This window comes from Natator depressus, chromosome 2 (assembly GCF_965152275.1).
Source record: "Natator depressus isolate rNatDep1 chromosome 2, rNatDep2.hap1, whole genome shotgun sequence".
Classification (NCBI taxonomy): Eukaryota; Metazoa; Chordata; order Testudines; family Cheloniidae; genus Natator; species Natator depressus.
The window spans coordinates 206,763,174-206,769,734 of NC_134235.1; positions in this window are offsets into that span (position 1 = coordinate 206,763,174).

Genomic DNA, 6,561 nt, shown 5'->3' on the forward strand with positions numbered 1-6,561 from the left:
TTGCCTTTTTTTTTAGTTTTGTTTGTTTAAAAAGAAGACTGTGATATTGCTTTGGCAAATTCCCCACAGAAATGAAGAGTGGAAGAAAAGAATAACAAAGGCACCTCAACTTTTCCTCATTTATGTAGGACAGTCTTTCAATATGGATCAGATATCCTCCAATCACACAAGCTGAAAATTGTTCCACTTCACTGCAATTCTGTAACCATGCGGGAACCCGTCCTGTCTGTGTTCTGTTCACATCCAAAATTCCTGCTGAATTCAGAAGTGCCTTGCTTTTGTAACTATACTACCTGATATTTTCAGCGCTGGTAAGCTAAGGACGAGGCCTCTCAGAAAAATTTAGGTACTGTAGGAAGTGTTGCTTATTTACTAGGTAATGTGAGACCTTCCTGTTACAATAGTAAACCAGTGCAGCATAGAATGCACTTTTCTCCTAGAGTCTAGAACGGGGTCCTTTGCTTCTATGCGCAGCCTATTAAAGACAATGAAAAGAACTTACTTCAACAGACTTTGGACAGAACTGGTTATACACAGGGTAACTCCACTGTCTTCACAGGGTCCGGGTCCCACAGCGGAGAGGGGGGCCATGTGAGCTTGTTGCAGAGCGGCTGCTCAGGGATGGGAACCTCCTGGCACTCCAACCTCCAAAATCATTCATGCTTTCTGCATGACTATGTGCTAGCTGAGAGATGCGTGGGAATTGGTGGCCTCTGCTGCAGGTGATGGGCATCTCAGGTACTTAAAGTCATGGCCTAGAGGAGGGAAGCGCCTAACTCCAGAGTCTGCACCTGCCTAGGGCCAGCACTGAGAATTTAGAACCCCTAGTGCTGCCATTGCAAGGTTCAAGCATGCTCAGCCTTGGAATTGCCACCCCTCCCTTGCTAGCAGCTGCAGCTATCTCAGGCTGGACTCTGGCAATTGGCCCATGACTGTAGCCAGAGAAGCTGCAGGTGGCTCTGTGACTACTGGGGGGCCATTAAGCTAAGAGCGGATAAAGAAACTGGAGTTAACCTCAAGGAACAGAGGTCACCTGTAGGAAAGGAATGTCAAGGGGAGCAGGGAAAGAGGAAGCAGATCAGACTTGCAGGGGGAGAATAGCTCCAGTTGGCTAGGGAGCATGTCCAAGGTAGAAGGGAAACAAGCATAGGGAGAGGTGGTGGTGACCAAGTAGTAGACTAGCATGTAGATGGGAGCAGAGGGAGAAAGGCTGGTGACTTCAGGTTCCCAGGGGCTAAGTACTCACTTTGGGGAAATGGTGTTTGCAAGTGGCTTGCTCAAATGGCAGGGTGGGCGCTGAGGGAGGGATTTGTCAGAATTGTTCAGGTATCTGCTGGCTGTGAAACTTTATTGAGCTGGGGCCAGAACCACATACAGTGACTGGTGACGTAGGGTGGTACTGGAGACATGGCTATAGAAGTTCTGAATGAGGAAGGAGATAAATCTGGGGAGAGTTTCCCCTGATCACTGTAAAATTACTACTCACTGTGGACACTGGTAAACCCACATGGATATACAGCTTAATGAGAAAAACTGGGGGCTGAGGGAGCTGTGTATGGCAATGCATATAGTCATGCAGAGGTGTGTGATCAAAATAAAAAATGTCTCTCTGAGATTCAGTAGTGGGTATACTATGGCACCAGTGGTACTGCCACACCAGGCCCACACTCGGAGCCCACAACGACTACATGGGGACCAACAAATATGTTTGGCACCAGGGCCCACAAAAGGTTACTCCGGCCCTGCCCCAAGGAGATGTTCGTCAGCAGGGATGGGGAGCATCCTTTAGAAAGGGTCCTCCAGGGCAGCCACTGCCTGCAGAAACTAGGTTGCCAAGGAGTAGTCTAGTGAGGAGCTGGGAACCAAGAGCTAGTGTGGAGGCAAAGGGCCTCTGTGGGGATCACACTTTCCGGCTGATCCCACAAGAACCATGCGGCTAGGAAAGACAGTCGAATTGACAGGACACTGGAGTAAGATCTGAGAAACCAGGGTTTGATTCTTGGCAAAACTACAGCCTTCCTGTGTGACCTTAGGCAAGCCATCTAAACTATCCTGTGCCTCATTTCCCCATGGTAATGTGGGGGTACTATCCAGGGTGTTATTATAAAGATAAAAGCTATTCATGACTGTGAGTTACTCAAGTATTACAGCAATGAAGGCCATATGAGTGCCAGGGAGATAGAGAACACATGAGATTAGTATAATCTCCCACTAGGCAGGCACCCCCACCCCAAAAGAGCAATTAGCAAAACTTTCCACCGAAGGAACAGTTTTTCCCATGGTTTAGGGCATCAGTTCTTTAAGCATCATTAAAATAGAAGCACATACAATCACAATCCCTCTAGCTTCTATTAGAATAAAATGCATGCCAAGTAATTTCATATTATGTTATCGACATAAATCTTTGCTATAAACCAGTACTTTAAGGGCTTGATCCTACCAAAATAGTTGTGACCTACTGGGCTTTGCAGGTCACAAAAATGTCACAGCTCCTAGCTTTGCTGGAAGCTGAACTACCTACTCAGCAGAAAGCCTGGCTGGCTGTGGAGTTTTAAAAAAATCAGTCGCAAAAAAAGCACTGCTGTATTCTTTCTGATTGGTTTTTGTTTCCCACATTAGAAAGCAACACATGCTAATATGAATCAAGAACATGTTAAGGGGTACATTATGCCATGCCCTGAATGGGTGTGAAATAGAGGGAAGAAGGTCTTCCCTCCCCACCCACTGCACCTAAATAAACGGGCCAGGCCCAATGTTGGCTGTTTTGGGGATAAAATCAGTGGAGAGCTCTCCTTAACGTGATGGCATCATATCACCCTCTGAGCTTAGGGGCTGCCATTGGGGTGTTTCTTTAGGCTGTTTTTGCCTAGGCAAAACTTGGTCAAAATGTTCCAGGGGCAAACTAGTGAAACGTGGTGAGGTCAGCAAACTAAAAGCCAGTCCATTTAGTGCTCGTGGAAGGTGCCAGGTTCATTGACGGCCCTTGCGGGTCAATTTTTCCATTTAGCAATAGAATAAGTTCAGTAGGGGCTGCAACAGTGTCAGCTGCCCCATGCTTGCCCAGCCCATGTGCCCTAACCCGGACCATGAGGAAGCACCTTTAAGGGTGAGAGAGTAGTTCAGTTTCCAGGACCACTTGTTTTTCCATCTCTTCTCTTGAGACTACCACTTCACACTCTACCCATTCCTGGCAGAGATGTTCACAATGAGAATTCCTCTCCATTAGGAACTGGGATGACTCATTTCTCATTTGTCACTAAGCAACCATGAGATTGCTATGTATTTTCATTTTTTATTCACTACTTACCTGGACTGGACTAGAATCAATGGCCTAAATATTACAGGCCTGATTCTCATTTACACTGAGGGCCCTTTATAGTACTCTGTCAGTGTTAAGTGCAATTAGAATGGGACTAAATTACATTTCATGCACTCTAAGAATCCTTTACACGGACAGAGTGGTGTAAAGAAGCCTGACTGAAAATATGGCCCACAAGCTTTTTTTTCTCAGTGTAACAAAAAAAAAAAAAGAAGACATCATTATTTATTAGGGAGTCTCATGGACTCTAGACTTTAAGGCCAGAAGGGACCATCATGATCATCTAGTTTGACCTCCTGCACATTGCAGGCCACAGAACCTCACCCACCCACTCCTATGGCAGGTCCATAACTTCTGTCTGATTTACTCAAGTCATCAAATCTTAATTTAAAGACTTCAAGTTACAGAGTATCTGCATTTACTCTAGCTCAAACCAACAAGTGATCCATGCTCCACACTGCAGAGGAAGGCAAAAACCCGCAAGGTCTCTGCCAATCTCACCTGGGTGAAAATTCCTTCCTGAGCCCAAATATGGTGACCAGTTAAACCTTGAGCATGTGGGCAAGACCCACTACTCAGGGGAAAAACACCTGGGAAAGAAACCTCTGTAGTAACTTAGAACCTCCCCCATAGTGTCCCATCTTCAGCCATTGGAGATACTTGCTAATAGCTGTCATGGATGGGCCATATGCCATTCTAGGCAACCTCATCAAACCATCCCCTCCATACAATTATCAAGCTCAGCCTTAAAGAAGTTAGGTTTTTCCCCACATTACTCCCCTGGGAAGGCTGTTCCAGACCCCCACTCCTCTGATGTTTAGAAACTTTGCCTAATTTTAAGCCTAAAATTATTGATGGTCAGTTTATATCCATTTGTTCTCGTGCTAACATTGGCTCTTAACTTAAATAACGCCTCTCCCTCCCTGGTGTTTATCCTTCTGATGTATTTAGAGAGCAATCATATCTCTCGTGAACCTTCATTTTCTTAGGTTAAACAATCCAAGCTCCTTATGTCTCCTTATGTCAAGTAGGTTCTTCCTTCCTTTGATCATCCTAGTAGCCTTTCTCTGCACCAGCTCCAGTTTGAATCATCTTTCTTAAACATGGGAGACCAGAATTGCACACAGTATTCCAGGTGAGGTCTCATCACTTCCTGATATAATGGTCAAATTACTTTTTGAAAATAAGCTTTGAATTATTTCAAGAAGAACGATTATATAAGATTGATGGTTTTTGAACAGAAAACACCACATCTTGATTATTTTACTGGTATATAAAAATTAGTTAAAATGGAAGACTATCACTTGGTAGCTAATTGTATTTTGGGGTTCTGCTTCAGGTCTTGGGAAAGCCACGTGTGCTAGTTTTTGAGTTACAATTAAAAATTGTATTAGTATATTATTGTATTATTCTGCTGTGGAAAATACATATAGGAAAACCCCAATAAAACGTAGAAATATCCAAACAGTAAACAGTTAGATACATCCAAACTTGAATGCCCTGATGCTTCAATAACCTATACATGTGCTTACATTTATGCGGGGGAAATAATGTAAAATTAATCTCAGGGATCAGGGCCTAAATAATGATGCAGCACTGTTGTACAAATAAACGAAAGCAATTACAGAAGCTAAGAATATCTTTGTTTGAAAAAGATAATGATTGAAATATATTTCCTTCCTTTCTTCATTTTAAAGGGTGGAAAACAGCGATTGCTCACTCAGCTCCAATGGGGCAGTGTTATGAACTCTGTTTGAGGTCTTGCCCCATTCTTTACTTCTCTGCATATAAGAGACCATGTACCTAAGACTCCTCCCATTATGCCATTGAGCTCCCGTGTATATCCGGAGTCATATCAAGCAATCTCCAACTAGGAATCACTTCTTACAAGGCCTCTTTCCCCCTCTTTTTCTGACAGCTTATTAAGACTGATGTGGAAATGTTATGTAAAGCAAGCTGTTCACCAGAAACGTTATTTATGTCATACAAGTGCTGTCCTGACATGACACATTCTGTATCTGGCTGTATGCATTAAACATATTAATTAAATACCTCATTATCCAATTCTCATCTTATCAACACCAGTTCTGAAATATATATATATATATATATATATATGGAGAGGAAAATCACTGCACCTTAGCAACACTGTCAAATGTATAATAATTTGACATGAGAAAGGCACCAGTATAGCAGAAATATCTTCCTACACCCGTGTGGGTGCTTTAAAATCTGTGCTTGCACCATCCTCCCACATAAGTATAGTAGTTTAAGAGCTTTTATATGTGCCTTGATTTTTATGATAACAGATGTCAGGTTCTATTTAAGACAGAAGATATGAGAAGCAGCAAGGGGACAATTTTGATTTTGCCTGCAATGTAGTTTTCCTTTAGGAAAGTGACACAAAATATTAGCTTGTCTGCTATTGTGTATTGGGGCAAGTGTGAAAAGATTTGCGGCAAGTGCTGTTCTAAGTGACGAGGTGATAAGATCTTATCAATCCTATAGCTATATATTCTTTCCTTCTCTCTCTCTCTCTCTCTCTCTCTCATATATCCTATTTAGATTGCATCTAGGTATAATCTGATCGCAGTGCAAATCTGGAGTAATTCCACCCATGTCAATGGAGCTACTTTGGATATATGTGAGATCTAGAATGTGACCCATAGATGCTGGATCTGATCTTCTCCCATGTATATTAGATAGATAGATTAGATTAGATAGATGCATCCTGTTTTCACAGTGGGCATCCCACCTCATCTCATGGCCGTAGCATTATATCTCTTTTTTCAGAAGAAAGTTTTGGGGTCTGAAAAAAGCAGGGTCTACTTGGATCCTACTAATTTTTGGACTCTTGTCTCCAAATTGTATCATTAAAAAAAGGAACAAGTCTAGGTTCTCCTCCTGCACCAAAAAACCTGGACTCTGATGCATCTTGGCATTGCAGTGTTGGGACATGGATAATTCTGGTGGCTAGGAGAAGCTGCATATGAACTAATTTTATACAGTAAAACTGGAGAGTATGCAGCCAACAATTAGCTGGATCCAGCAAAATACTGGTACAGATTAAGAGTATTTGCAACTATCTTGTACCAAGATGTGTTGGGGTCCACATTTTTGGGTGGGATTGTAAACACAATACTTAATGTCTGTTTTGTTGGTACAATTTCCAGGGTCTAGATGCCAGCTCTGAATTTTTGCAGCACTGTTGCACGGAGGCACATCAGGGTGTGGATTTTTAA